Source organism: Bos indicus x Bos taurus, chromosome 18 (assembly GCF_003369695.1).
Source record: "Bos indicus x Bos taurus breed Angus x Brahman F1 hybrid chromosome 18, Bos_hybrid_MaternalHap_v2.0, whole genome shotgun sequence".
Lineage (NCBI taxonomy): Eukaryota > Metazoa > Chordata > Mammalia > Artiodactyla > Bovidae > Bos > Bos indicus x Bos taurus.
The window spans coordinates 25,416,769-25,431,606 of NC_040093.1; the positions used below are offsets into that span (position 1 = coordinate 25,416,769).

Consider the following 14,838-nt stretch of genomic DNA (forward strand, 5'->3'; position numbering starts at 1 on the left):
ATTTGTCACCCACTGAAGTACATTCCCTGGCCCTGGCTTCTGAAAGGCCTCCAGACTGCTATCCAGAGAATAGAAAAGTATGCTAAAGACCCCTAGAGAATCCTCACTTGCCCATGCTGTTTGAGAAGCAGATAGGTTTCAGATATTTTCTCTCCTTTGGCTCCTATCTTAAGCCTTATTTTTACTCCCCTCTCACTGGGAACAAATCTGAAGTTCACTATGCTGTGCTTTCTGCCCAAGTTCACATGCATAGAAAGTCAAAAAGGGATTAGAACCTACGTATGTAAACTCCGAAGTCCAAGCTTTACCCTCTAGATCTTTTCTGCCTCAACACAGGAACCAGATCTTGAAATTTCTGGCCTCTCTTTCTTTATGTGACAGTGAAAATATGCCTAATCCTTCTCAGGTAACCCCAGGGCAACTTCCAACTTCTCTCTCCCCTGCCAAGACTAAATGCACCGCTTGGTGGAAGGGGCAGGAGGATCAGTGACAAAGGCCCAGAGACCTACAAACCCTCCCAGACAGAAACAAATGTCATCCTGATCTTGCCTCACTTGTGAGAAGGTGGATGGAAGCCCTTTTCCTTGTTCTCAGTTTTACTCACCAGGTCCTCCTCCCCACGGAAGACCCTGTTATTATCTTCACTTAACAAATACTGTTTGTTCAGTTTCCTCCTGGGGGATCCTACATAACTACTGCCTAAGGGAACTGGAATACATTTCCTAAGGAAGTTTCTCTAGGTACATATCAAGATTGGAACTGTTGAGTCCACAGGTACAAGGCTGGGACCAGACGGAGGCAATGCGGCACCCAGAGCGCACGTGTAAGAAGGCCCGGCAGGTGGAGGGTCAGCCGGCACAGTGAAGGCCTTACTTTCCTCACCCTGGTCTGAGCCCTGCAAAGGTACCTGCGTATTTAATTACACTACATCTGCCACATGCTTCTCCCATCCCTCCATGACAGCACTTAATGCCATATGACCCGCTGAGACATGTCAGTTGGCTGGGGTAATGTGGTACCTCTTTCCTTTACTTTGCCTTTCTCTGATCTCCAATGAGGGTAAGCCTCGAACACCTTAGCCAATCTGATTTATTCTGGGAATGACTTATTCATATCCTTCGCCCATTTTTTAAAAATTCGGTTTCCTTTTTATAGACTGATTTTTAGGAGTTATTTGATTATTCTAGTTATAGCTTGAATGATAAATATGTTGGTTTAAGACATGAAAAATATCTTCTCCTATATCATCACATATATGTTGATTTTGTCTACAGTATAGTAACATTTCCCATTTTGGTGTCATCAAATCCATCATTTTCCTCCTCATGGATTAAGCTTCTGATGTAATGATAAAACCTTTGCTATCACAGAGATTTTATCCTAAGTTCTAGTTTATTAGCATTATATTCTTACCTTTACAATAAGATATTTAATTGATTTAGAGTTTATGTATAAGGTCTGAGGTAGGGATCCAATTTTATTTTTTCTGCATTATGGAAAAAAATCAATATTCCCAGAACCATTTACTGAATAATTTAGATCTTCTCTAATCATTTGGAATTTTTTTCTCTATCACATACCAAGTTATATAAATGAATTCATTTTGGGTGTTTCAAACTATTCCAGTCATCTATTTGTCTATACCAATATCACAATATTTTAATTACTTGGTCTTGTAATCTGTTTTAATGCCTATAGAGTAAGACCTTCCCCTTGTTCTTCTTTTTCAAATTTGCTCTTAGCCTATTATGGACCTTTATTCTTCCGTACACATTGTAAAATCAGTTTCCCAAGTTCCAACACAATCGGGCTAGAATTTTATTTTACTGGAATTGTGTTGAATATATAGATCATCCTTCCAACGTTGAGACATCCCATTATTTATCTATGTATTCAAGTTTCTTTTAGATATATATATATATATTTGAATTTTAGAGTTAGTGTCCTAAAGATCTTGTGCATTTTTTGTTAGGTGAATTCCTAAATAGTTCAGTATCATGCAAGTTGTTTTTATTACAGTTTCAAGAAATGTATTATTATTGCCAAGGGACCCATTGTTGGCTTTATATTCTGATTTTATAAAGTTACCTTTGTTCAGTTTTTTATTAGGTTAATTAGCCTGTTGGTTCTCTTGTTTTCTATGTTGATGATGGTTTGACAGTAATATTTAACAGAATGGATGAACTTTGAGGACATTAGACAAAGTGAGACAAGTCAGACAGAGAATGACAAATACTGTAGGAGAGCCCTTATATGTGAAATCTAAATTTTAAAAAAAAAGGAAAAACTGAACGCAAGCCCGGTTCAGTGACTAGGGGAATGGCGATGTTATTCACTGAGCAGGAGATCTGGGGAGAAACCTGATGCCAAGAGCTGACTCATTTGAAAAGACCCTGATGCTGGGAAAGATTGAGGGCAGGAGGAGAAGGGAACGATAGAGGATGAGATGGTTGAATGGCATCACTGACTCGATGGACATGGGTTTGGGTGAACTCCGGGAGTTGGTGATGGACAGGGAGGCCTGGCGTGCTGCGGTTCATGGGGTCGCAAAGAGTCGGACACGACTGAGCGACTGAACTGAACTGAGGTTCCACTTCAGATGTATTTATTCAGAGAGGCTTGTGGAACATCCAGTGAGGGGTCGAGTGGGCATCTGGATGGAAGGATATGGAGCTGAAGGCAGTGGTCTCGGATGTGAGACAGCTTTAACGCGTCCAAGCGGTTATTGGTGAATAAGTCACAAAGCACTTATAAAAGTGCCTAGCACGTGTGTGCTAACTACTGGTAGAACTATCGGACTACCCGCACAGAAGTGGAAGTTAAACCAGAGAGTGGACCAAGTCTCCCAGAGTCAGCCTAGAAGCCAGCGGTTCTGAGGCCGGAGACCTGTGCAACATCAACTGTGGGGCGGCAGAGGATGTCAAGGAGACAGGAGGAAGGCCGGCTGAGGAAGTCAAGGGGACAAAATCAAGGAGCCGGGAGTGGCTCTACTGAGATTGTACAGGAATCTGGGACTGAATGTACACTTCCGCTAATGACCGAGCTTCAACGAGTTCCACCTCGCCTGGAAGGATCTAGCCAACTGCTACCGGCATTAGAGCCCAGAGCTGTTGCGCCGCGGCACTGACAAGGCCCGCCACGCCCCCGGAACGGCCACGCCCCCGGGCCCAACCTGAAGGAGCGCGTGCGCAGGAAGGGCCCCGCCCGCGGGCCCGCCCCCATCCGCCCCGGACCCGCCCCTTCCCCTGGGCGCCCTCTGAGGAGCCCTCGCCTCTGGGCCCGCCCCCAGTAGCTCTGGTCCCGCCCCTCCCTTGGGGCGCACTCCGTATAGGGTCTCTGAGATGGACTGGACCCATGGCTCATCCCGTTTCGGTGCGGATCCAGCGCAGCGCCCGCGCCCGGCGTGCCTAAAGAGTGAGCAGCCTGTTTAGTCTCCTGGGCAGGCATCGGGGCGGCGTGAGGTCGCGCTCGGTGTCTCCAGCGCGGAGCAGCCGTACCGACAGCTTTCAGCCGCGAGCCAGTAGCCTCAGAGGGGCGGGAGCGGGGGCGGAGCCCGGGCACGGTGGGTGGGTCGGCATCACGTGGGTAAACATGCCGCACGTGGAGCGCAGCCTGAGCCCTGAAGGTGGTGTCAGCTAGCTGCTCGCAGAAAGTCGGGCAGGCTGCTGCGGCGCGCGGCCGGTAGGCTGGGAGGCAGAGGCCAGGCCCAAGCCCGCGTGCGCCCCACTGAGGCTCAGTTCCTTCCATTCAGCTAAACCCCTGCTAGGAATGGCAGGCACTGAGGTCGGCGCAGCAGTGTCAGGCCCTGGTCTAAAGGACGGTAATAAACCTTTAGATAGTGCCTGACCTCACTATCCCATTCCCAGGGATAGGTAGGCACTATCCCATTTCCCAGATGAGGAAAGCGGAGCCCTCAGCGGCTAAGAATCTTTTCCAAAGCCATGTGGCCAGAAAGTGGTGCATCCAAGATCCCAATGCAGTCAGCCTGGCTCTTTTGTGCAGGGGCCGAGATCCTGCTCCTGGCGTCCTGCTGCCGCCCTTTGGGGCTGGGGCTGGTCTAGGGCACTCCGTGAAGCCTAAGATTCCCAGTTTGTACAATGAGGTAGCAGTGGTGCCCGCCTCCAGAGGAGTCTCAGAGGCGGCGCTCAGCGAATCGTCACGATAGCTTCCGCCAGGGTGTCGTAGTTGAGGGGATGGAGCTGGCGGGGACCTCTGGCCCTCCTTCTGGCCCACCCTGCTCTTGCCTGAGCCGGGGGTCGTCAGCGCCCCCTGCAGCGGCGCGCTGGGCACTCGGGAGCAGTCAGCGCTCCTTCCCAGAGCCGACTTCCACTCAGGCCCTCCTCCCTCCTTTCTCCTCCTCTTCCTCCTCCGCTTCCTCCATCTCTCTTCCTCCTCCTCCGTCCGCGCCGCGTGACCTGGAGCGCAGCTCGCAGAGTCGGTGGCCGCCAGGGGGCCGGGGTGGCCTGGGAGGGGCGGGCAGAGTGCGCAGGTTTCTTTAAAGAGAGTGTCCTGGGCACAGGAGCTGAGCTGCCCGGCTCCAGGGCGGGTAACAAGCGCCCTTCCCAGGGCCGTGCAGCCGGGCACCCTAGGAGCCACCATAGGGCCCAAGGTACCAGAAAGCAGATATTTGGGCCCCAACCTTCGGTTTGGTTTTGGGGTTCATGTAAACTGGTTAATGGAATAACCAGGCCCCGGCTTTTCATGAAGTGCAGCCACGGACCCTGAAACCAGTGTCTGTCGTGCCCGCTCCCCAACCCCATGACCTTGGACAAGTTGCTGAATCTCCCTCTATCTGTACCTTTTGTTTGAAACGGGGTTGTGGGAGAATTAAATGACTAAACTAGAACCTTAACAACAGTGCCGTGCACACTGTTGGGAGCATTCAGGCCAGGACTAAGAACTTGGTTTCTTGCTGTCTGAATCGAAACCCAAACCTTGAGGTCAGTTCTTCTCTAAAGATCTTTTTTATGGAAGGTACTGTGAATGCACCATTGAACAGCCACTTGCCCTGATCCAGTCCCTGAGACGTGTCAGGGCAGTCACACAAGCCTGTGTGGTGGCCCAGAAACTGAAGCCTTCTATTTGCCTCCTCCCAGTTCACTTACCTACTAACCAGTATCAGCATGTCTGTCTCTGATAATGCTACTTGCTTTGTCCCCACCCCCATCCCAGGACCAAGGGCCACGCATGTTTGGCTGCCCCTGTTTGGATAGTGCCTCCCTGAACTGTGGTGGAATGTTGGATTCATACCTTTATTCTACTAAGGAGGGCAAGTCTATGCGCAGTGGTCTTCTGGGTGGCAAACAAACGCTTTGTGCGTGAGAGGCACAGGCTAGGTGCTTTGGCTAGTGAGGACCTTCCTGATCTCTGTCTTTTTTCCTCCAGGCCAGACTGGGGATCTTGGGTACTGGTCTAAGGAAGAGGAAGATGGAAGTAAAACATAGGGAAACCTAGCAGACACCAGAGAGGAAAATTGCAGGGTTTGAGTGTGAAGCAGACTTCAGTGTTAGGCTGCTCCTACCCTGAGACCAGGTGTGGGGCAGGCTTTCCCACAGGAGTGTCTAGAACCTTCTCTGCATCTTGGACCTGGCATAGAGACCAGCACTGTGGAGTCAAGGGCGCTTAAGGGTTGAATAACAGTGGCCACACACCTATAGTGAGATGAACATTGTTGGAAGCAGGATTTTTGCGGCTATCTCAGAGCATGCTCATATCTTGGCTGTCAACCATTGTTTGGGAGAGTTTTGTTATTTGTTTCTGTGTTTGCTCCCGTTTTCTCCACTCTAGCATCCCTTCACCCTGTCTGTGAGACCAGGTAGTTCACATGGCACTAACTCCATCCCGGCTGGCTCCTGCCTGGCTAATCAGAGCACTACATCCTCCTGGCCACAGTGATTAGAGAAGAGATAGGCATGTAACTCACTGGACCCATGAGAATCATCCCCAGGACTTTGGCTAGAGATTGAGGAAGGGCTTGCTGGTAGAAATATCAGCTTGGAGATACTGGCAGATATCACATGGAAGACGAGATCGGCATAGAACAAAGCTGAGCTGAGCAAGGGCATTAGATTCCAGAGGACAGCATGCAAACACCCAGATCCAGCCATGCCATGCCTGAGGCTAAATACGTCCCTGGGCTATCCAGAGGTCTGTATCCAAGAATTTCTTTTTTTCTCTTGGCTGTTTGAATTGTGTTTCACTTGCCACTGACTGTCTCTCTGTCATATGACCCTCCACTGGAGCCAAGACCACAGCCACCATTTCTGGATGAGAAAGAAATGTGAGCCTTGGGTACTCAGGGTCACATGGCTCCTCAGAGGTGGACCCAGCCTAGAAGTGTCTCTCCTGGTGTCTCTAGCAGGGGCTTCTGCCTCCTCTGGCCTCTCTCTAGACCCCCTGCTCTGGCCTCCTTCTATGGCCTTCCTGATCAGTGGGTCTGTGGCCACCCAGCCCACAGGTGACCTCGACTCTGTGTTTGCTGGGCTTGTACCCTCTAGGTCTGTCTTGTCTATAACTGTATCTTCTGGGCCCAGCATAGACGCTCTTGGCAAATACTGGTGGAGAGAATTAATGGGAATTGTAATTCCTGTGGCCTGCTGGGATTTGAAGGTAGAGATTTCAGAAAATCAGGAACCCCCAGAGCTCCCTCTCTCCCACCCTGACACCTGCCCTTGACATGCATGGCAGCCTCATGCCCCAACTTTTACTGACTACCTCAAAACCCTAGCTGGTGGCTCAACTGGTAAAGAATCTGCCTGCAATGTGGGAGACCTGAGTTCTATCCCTGGGTTGTGAAGATCCCCTGGAGAAGGGAATGGCTACCTACTCCAGTATTCTGGCCTGGAAAATTCCATGGCCATGTACGGTCCATGGGATTGCAAAGAGTCCGTGGGTTTGCAAAGAGTCGGACACAACTGAGCGACTTTCACTCAAAACCCTCAACAATTTCCCTGCACCATCTCATGTATGGCCATGTGGCCAGTCTTGGGTAGTTGAGTGAGGAATGAGTTTTCACTCTTCCTCCCCACCTTGGATTTCCCTGCCCGACTCCAAAGGCCCAGGCACCACAGAAACACCCTGATAGGCCATGACTGCTCCCCACCAGCACACCAGAAGGGGTGAGTAGAATTGTTCAAGAGGTGAGGGCTTGCTGCCCATAAGCAGGCTGTGCATCTCCTGAAATGTGCAGCAGCACATCTGCCCAGAGAAAAAGGGAGGCCCAGAATTGCAAGCTTTTGTTATTTTTACTTTTTGGTGTGAGGGGCCATCTGTGCAGGTTTGAGCTTGTCTGGAGGAAACCAGGATTTTTAGATGAAATTCAAATGTAGGATTACTTTGCAGGCTGTCACGCTGAGACTTTCTCCAGGAGCTGGGGCAGAGTGCTGATATTTTTATAGCAGCAGAGTGTGCCAGAGGCCAGCAGCTGCTCAGGGTAAGTGAGCACATGCGGCCCTCCAGCAACCTCTCAGTGCTGGTCTTCTCTCAGTGTGGGCTTCACCAAGGGTGCCAGCCTGGGTCACCAGCTATGCAGATTGGCCCCCACTGCCTGTGAAGACGGGGCTTAGAGGGTAGAAAGGCAGGTACAGCAGGAAGGAGGTTGGCAGTGCTAGAGAGTGGGAGCCAAAGCAGCTCTGACCCCCTCCATCGTCACCATCAGTTCCTCCCAAAACAACCTCAGTAAACACTAAGATGCAGATGCAGCTCAGGATATACCACAGCCCCTACCTTCAGCTGCAGGGCACTCTTAAGCCTCCTGCTTAGAAATTCCACAACTGCCCTGCCTGAGCTACAGGTGGATATGACCACATTGGGATCCCTTCTAGGGTCTTCCCACAAACCAGGGCTGCCTGGCATGGGGATGAGGGCACATGCCAATGTGAAATGTGCAGGAGAGCCATCCAAACCCCATCCTGAAAGCCCTCTGAGGGGTGTTCCAGGTGAGGGTCTGGTACAGGGCTCTGCAGTTTGTATACCACCCCATGCATCCTGGGCTAATGAAGTTGGTGTTCAGACAATGGCAGAGGTGTCAGGCATGCACACTTGCCTCATTCATTTGTAACAGGAAACATTGTTTATCACCTACACGCTTTCCTTGGGCTTCTCTCCTGGGCCAGAGGTGCAGCAGCACATTATGGGGTAGCATAAGAAGAAGAAGGAGAAAAAGACATTGAGGTTTATCACACTGGAGTGTGGAAACTCTTCAAGGCCATTGCTGACAGCTCCTCCTGGGTTCCGAGGTGGAAGGATGACAGCAGACATGGGCAAATAAATGATTCATGACAATTTCATTCACTGCCATGCCCCCAGCACATATACCCTTTCTAACTTATGCTAAAACAACAAAATTTAGTAATAAGAGATAGGGACTGTGGGAGGAAAGCAACTCAACCTCCTTTTTTCTTTCTTCAAAAAGAACCCTTAGGTGAGGTATACCAAATAAAGCAAGAGAATTCCAGAAAAACATCTACTTATGCTTTACTGACTATGCTAAAGCCTTTGAATGTGTGGATCATAACAAACTGTGGAACATTCTTAAAGAGATGGAAATATCAGACCACCTTACCTACCTCCTGAGAAATCTGTACAGAGGTCAAGAAGCAACAGTTAGAACTGGACATGGAACAACAGACTGGTTCCAAATTGGAAAAGGAGTATGTCAAGGCTGTATATTGTCACCCTGCTTATTTAACTTATATGCAGAAGACATCATGCAAAATGCCAGGCTGAATGAAACAGGAGCTGGAATCGAGATTGCTGGGAGAAATACCAATAACCTCAGATATGCAGATGACACCACCCTTATGGCAGAAAGTGAAGAGGAGCTAAAGAGCCTCTTGATGAAGGTGAAAGAGGAGAGTGAAAAAGCTGGTTTAAAACTCAACATTCAAAGAACAAAGATCATGGCATCTGGTCCCATCACTTCATGGAAAATAGATGGAGAAACAATGACAGACTTTATTTTCTTGGGCTGCAAAATCACTGCAGATCGTGACTGCAGCCACAAAATTAAAAGACACTTGCTCCTTGGAAGAAAAGCTATGACCAACCTAGGCAACATATTAAAAAGCAGAGACATTACTTTGTTGACAAAAGTCCGTCTAGTCAAAACTATGGTTTTTCCAGTGGTCATGTATGGATGTGAGAGTTGGACCATAAAGAAGGCTGAGTACTGAACAATTGATGCTTTTGAACTGTAGTGTTGGAGAAGACTCTTGAGGGTCCCTTGGACTGCAAGGAGATCCAACCAGTCCATCCTAAAGGAAATCAGTCCTGAATATTCATTGGAAGGACTGATGCTGATGCTGAAGCTCCAATACTTTGGCCACCTGATGCCAAGAGCTGCCTCATTGGAAAAGACCCTGATGCTGGGAAAGGTTGAAGGCAGAAGGAGAAGGGGACGATAGAGGACAAAATGGTTAGATGGCATCAATGACTCAAGGGACATGAGTTTGAGCAAGCTCCAAGAGATGGTGAAGAACAGGGAAGCCTGACATGTCACAGTCTTTGGGGTTGCAAAGAGTGAGACACAACTGAGCGACTGAATAACAAAATACTGCTGTGCACGCACACACACACATACACACACACACACCTTCCCTGCCTGTCACTCCACCCAGAGGACTCATTACCCACATAAGAGTACCTGTACAGGGAGTTATGGAGAAGTAGGGTGGAGGAGGATGGGGGCAGGGCCTGGTTGGGGACACAGCAAATGACCATCGCCAGGCATTGCCAGGGAGTGCCAGGGTGCGCAGATGATGGGGGAGGGCCCCAGAGGAGTGCTTCCAGGGCCTTGCTGGGCTCCAGGCTCATGCTGGGCCTGACTAACTGGGCAGACAGACCTTTTCTCTTTTTTTTTGAACAGAAACAAAAGGATGAAATCATTAGCATCAATTGAGCACAGTCAGTGTAGATTACTGAGGTGCCATTGTTGTGAGGATAAAAGAAATGTAATTAATAAAACCCATCCAGACAGCCTTTTGTGCTTCCCATAAATTCTTTATTGGCTTCTGCATCTATCTCGTCCACAGACAAGCCCTCTCTTTCCGCTGCCCTGGACACTGCTAAAATGAATAGTGCAGAAAATCACTCCTGAGATCTGGAAACTCATCTTTTTCCATGGTAATTTGTCTTCTCAAACCTCAGTTTTCTCCATCACAGAGGCAGATTTAGAGCATTTTCCAGTAGCACAGGGCAGAATTCCATTCAGGGAAGAACAAAGCCCACCCTAAGGTTGAGGCTTCTGAGGGAAGCCCAAGGTCCCTCCCACTCAAGACCATGTTCAGGCCAGGAACTTTTCAGGCACCAGCCTTTGGGTAGAGGTCAATTTTCTGGCAGCAGCCCTGGAATCACACCTGCCCAAACTCTGGCCTTGATGTGCCCTAGCTGGGCTGAAGGTCAAAGGTCACCCTGAGGGTCACCAGGAAACCTGGACGCCCAGGAGGAGGTGAGGCAGCTCTCAGCCCCTAGGAGGCTTTCCGCCACCTGCTTGCCAGTCTGACGTCTGCAGCATGCTGTTGCCTTCCTGACATCTAGAGAAACGAAACTCCTTTGCATGGCAGGAAGTAGGGGGTGGCTCCCTAAAGTGTGATTGCAAACCTGAAAATACCCTAAACCCATCTCTTATCACCACCTGGAAGACTAGAGTCTGAAGAGAAACAGAAAGCAATGCAACCCCTCAGAGGCACGTGCTGTGGCCACACTGCCCACTGGGTGGGTGAGGAACCAGAGGCCCAGGGCAGGCAAATGATGAGCTAAAAGCCCTATATACCTTTGAGTGATGGCCAGCTGAAATTCTCCTGTAAAATCCAGAAGTCTGAAACTTTTCTGTGGGAGCCAGGCAGATAAAGAACATACCTTTGGACACCAAGACATTTTGTCCTGAAAATTAAACCTGTTCAAATATTCTGTGCTTCAGAGAGAAATTTGCCCTCTGTGCCACTTCTCTTGAGACATTCCACTTTCTTGATCTATACTGTTTTCTCACTTTTGATAGAGTCATGGGTTGCCTAAGTAAAGATCAAAGCAGCGGGTCCTGCGAGGCAGCAGGGAGTGTGGTGGGAACGCTGGTTCTCTGCAGACTGATGGTGCTGCCCAGATCTGGGAGCCATGTCTGTATGTGAACTCTCCCAAGTTTTAAATGTTGGCTCAAATGTTTTCAAACCCCTTTTGCAGCCCAGACACAACAAACCCGGCACACCAGCATAGGACATACAGCCCTGAGGTGGCACCTCTAGATCCGTTCTGTCTGCTGCAGGGACCCCCACAGCCTCTGGGATGGAGTACACAGAATTCCAAGGGACTCACTTCAGACCAAGTCATTACCTCACACAGATCGAATGTTCACTGCTCATCTCTTAACAAGAGAGAGCGCGGTTAGGTGTTTAGCAAGGGAGACACAGAGAACCTTCTGGATGACCTAGGCTGTGACCGTTAGGATATGTTAACTTTGCACTTTTTTTTTTTTTCTATTAAGGAAGGCACTGCTACACTGCTTCACCACAGTCTTGGAGAATGGATGATGTCTGTCTGATGATGCACTGGAACCTGGGCACTTGCTTGTCATCCCACTCTTGCAACCCTCCCAGGAACTATGTGGCTCCTTTGCTCAGAGAAGGACTGCTCAGAGAAGGCAGAGACAGAGGCCTGACTCTTTCCTGTTGATGTTTAGCTTTTCAATCTTAATGTTAGTAGCATACATTCTCCTGAGCATGGAAGAGAAGAAACTTAATGAAAGTGATTATACATGTAAGGATCAATCCATGTACACATGGAGAAAATATTTAATGTGCTAGACCCTGAAATTATGTGCTAAGCAATGAAATAAATTGGCAAGCCACCACTGAAAAGTAAAAACAAAACAGCAAGTTTTTATGTGCATTTTAAACTACTTAGAGATGATACAGTTGAAGGAAACAGCAAATATTTTCACTTATTCATGTTAGTTGTATGAACAGAAAAAATTCTGGAGCAGTGTACACTCTTTTAACACCAAAACAGAATGGCATTTCTGGGGAGTTTTCACTTTTGATGTTGTGTGTGTTTGTAGTACTCTAACATTATAACAAATATGCTGCACTATTGCAATTATAGGAAAACCAGTAAAGTTAAATAACAGCAATTTTACTGGGGAAAAAAGATGACATTACCAAAAAGCTGGAGCAGATGTGGGAAGGCAGGAACTCTCACACTCCTCGCCTGGGAGAATAAATTGGCACAACTTGGGGAAGTAACCGATCACATCTAGCAAGTTGCAACAGCACATCCCCTTTGACATGGCAATTCCCCATCTAGGAATGTGTCCTAGGGAGTTAATACACATGGCACACGTGTGCACAAGATGTGGACTGCAGCACTGTCTGTGATGGTGAAAAAAACTGGAAACCTACACATATACATGTAGAAGGTATACGCTGTGGCATGCTCACTGAAGAGGAAACTTATCGCAGTTGAAAATGAGTAAACCCTATCCTACAGGTATCAACGTGGATAAATGTTGAAAATAAAGTTGAAAAAGATAGCAAGTGGTATTATGATGTGTAAGGGTTTTTTTGTTTGTTTGTTTTTTGTTTTGGCTGCATGAGCTATTCACTGTGGTATGCGGGTCTATCTCTAGTTGTGGCTCATAGACTCTAGAGCATGGGCTCAGGAGTTGCGGCCCAAAAGGTTAGTTGCTCCAAGGCAGATGGACTCTTCCCAGACCATGGATCGAACCCACATCCCTTGTGTTGGAAGGCAGATTCTTAACCAGTGACCACCAGGAAAGTCCTGATGTGTGAAGTTCTATTACACTTATGTGAATTTTAAAAACACCCAAAGCAGTGTTTCTGTAAATCTATTGCTTATGAATCCAGATATAAATGATAGAATTCTAAATATAGGTGTGGAAATCATCCACCTGGACCTCAGGGTGGTGGTTTCCTTTGAGGAGGAAAGAGACACTGTGGGATTAGGGAGGGTTACCACGGGGCCAGCCAGTGTGTCTGTGTGAGAAGTCAAGGGAGGGCAAAAGGTTTTTGGAAGGAAGGTGGGGTCAGCCGTGCTAAGTGTGGCAAAGATGCCCCGTGAGATGAAGGCTAAAGAGTACCACATGACCATTAGCTTTGCCACATGGCCATCTCAGGTGGCCTTGGCAGGGTAGTGTGTGGTGAGCGGGGCAGAAGCCCCACTGGAGGAGCTTGAAGGAGGAGGGACAGCAGGTGTATATGATACTTTCCAGGAGGCTGCCCAGGAAGGGCAGGAGTGAGATGGAGCTGAAGCCTGGGGAGGGCCAGGGAGCAGGCTTGCAGGGAGGAGCCTATGGAGGCTAAGAGCACCTCAGAGCAAGTGCCACGTGTTCCTGGAGTCCCCACTGCAGGGCTACTCCCGGCTCAGGCCTCAGTCTGACTGCCTACCTTTGTACTACCACCACCAGCAGCAGCAATAATAGCAAGGGCAACCATCTATTACTGTTTCTTTTTAATGTTCTACGTGCTAGGCTAAGACTTTTTATGCATTCTCCTGTTTAACCTCTCTCTTAACTTATGGAACAAAGACTGTTATTATCATCCCCATTTCACATCTGAGGATTACTAGGCTTGGAGAACTTAAGCATGGTGCCCAAAATCACCTTGTGAAATGGCAGGGAAAGGTCCCAGCTCCAGGTAACTGCCTCCAGAGCCCAATGAAGAAATGACATCAGTGTGGGTCCAGAAAGGGTCCTTACTGCAGGAGATGAGGTTTCAACTGGCTGAGGTTGCAGAGGTGCAGAGCCCAAAATCACTGTTGCCTGGGAGTGCTGCAGGGCAGTCCCCACGCAGGGCAGTCCCCTCGATGCCCCATCGCCTTCCTGCACGGTCACTTTCCCGTGGCACAAAAGCATGGCTCTGGGCTTGTTTCCTCAACCTGTGTCCACACATTGCTCTGAGCCTCACTCTCCTCTCGCACCAGCTCTTCCGCCAGGGGTATCAGCCCCGTCTTGAGCTTAATGTGCAGAAGCCCTTTGTGATGTAGCCTCTGTCACCTCATCTGCCTTTGTCTCCTTCCACTCCACTTTTCCAGGACTACTTGGAAGGACTCAACAGCCTCCCTCCCGAGCACAAGCACAGCTTCCACTCCATGCTTGCGTTTCATACCGCTGCCCTCCGGATTCCAGCTGTCCTTCGGTCTCCCAGCCTCTCCTGAGCTCTTGGACTCTTCCTGGGGCTTTCATCTCCAGGGCTAGTACAGCCTAGCACACAGCAGGGGCTCCCACGGGAGGCCAGCTCACTGTGTCGTGCCAGGGAAGCCAGCATTAGACACTCAGATGCTACACCAATTTTTGGAATTGGCATTGATCAGGAAAATTATTTGAGAGGGCAGAGAGTGTTCATTGAATAAAGGACAGCATTGCCCTCTTGTCTGAGGCTCTTGGGAAATAGTACCTGTTAGCTTGTGAAACTGAGCACATTAGAGTCTTCTGAAGTTAAATTTGAAATTGGGATGAGGTAGGAAAAAATCTATGCTCACTGAATACAAAATGCAATTGTCTGTCATTGCAGGAACTAAAGTATCTGCCACAAATTATATTTAAGACTCTATTGTCACAGGCAGATTAGCTAATGCTTGATTTTAAGTATAGGCTTCTAATGCTATTACTCCTGGTTAGCTCTGCCTGGCAGGTAACCTTGTGGAACAAATGACTGCATTGCTTGAATAACATATTTGATCAAACAGGACAATTCTTTCAAAAATTGAGTTCTCTGTGGCAATTTGAGACCTGTAATCAGCAAATTAGATGATTACAGCAGGGATAAAAATAGTCTTCTAACAATGTCCAAGGTATAAATGTGATTTGAATTTCAAAATGCTAAACATGTG

The 14,838-nt window shown here is 48.5% G+C and overlaps 1 long non-coding RNA gene across 1 annotated transcript; it reads left to right on the forward strand.

Annotated features, from left to right (window-relative positions):
• The first annotated feature begins 3,243 nt into the window (after positions 1-3,243).
• Positions 3,244-12,530, forward strand: LOC113875762. Its single transcript, XR_003506343.1, has 4 exons — positions 3,244-3,414; positions 7,342-7,432; positions 10,032-10,122; positions 11,477-12,530. It is a non-coding gene; the product is annotated as an uncharacterized LOC113875762 (long non-coding RNA).
• The last annotated feature ends 2,308 nt before the right edge of the window (positions 12,531-14,838 follow it).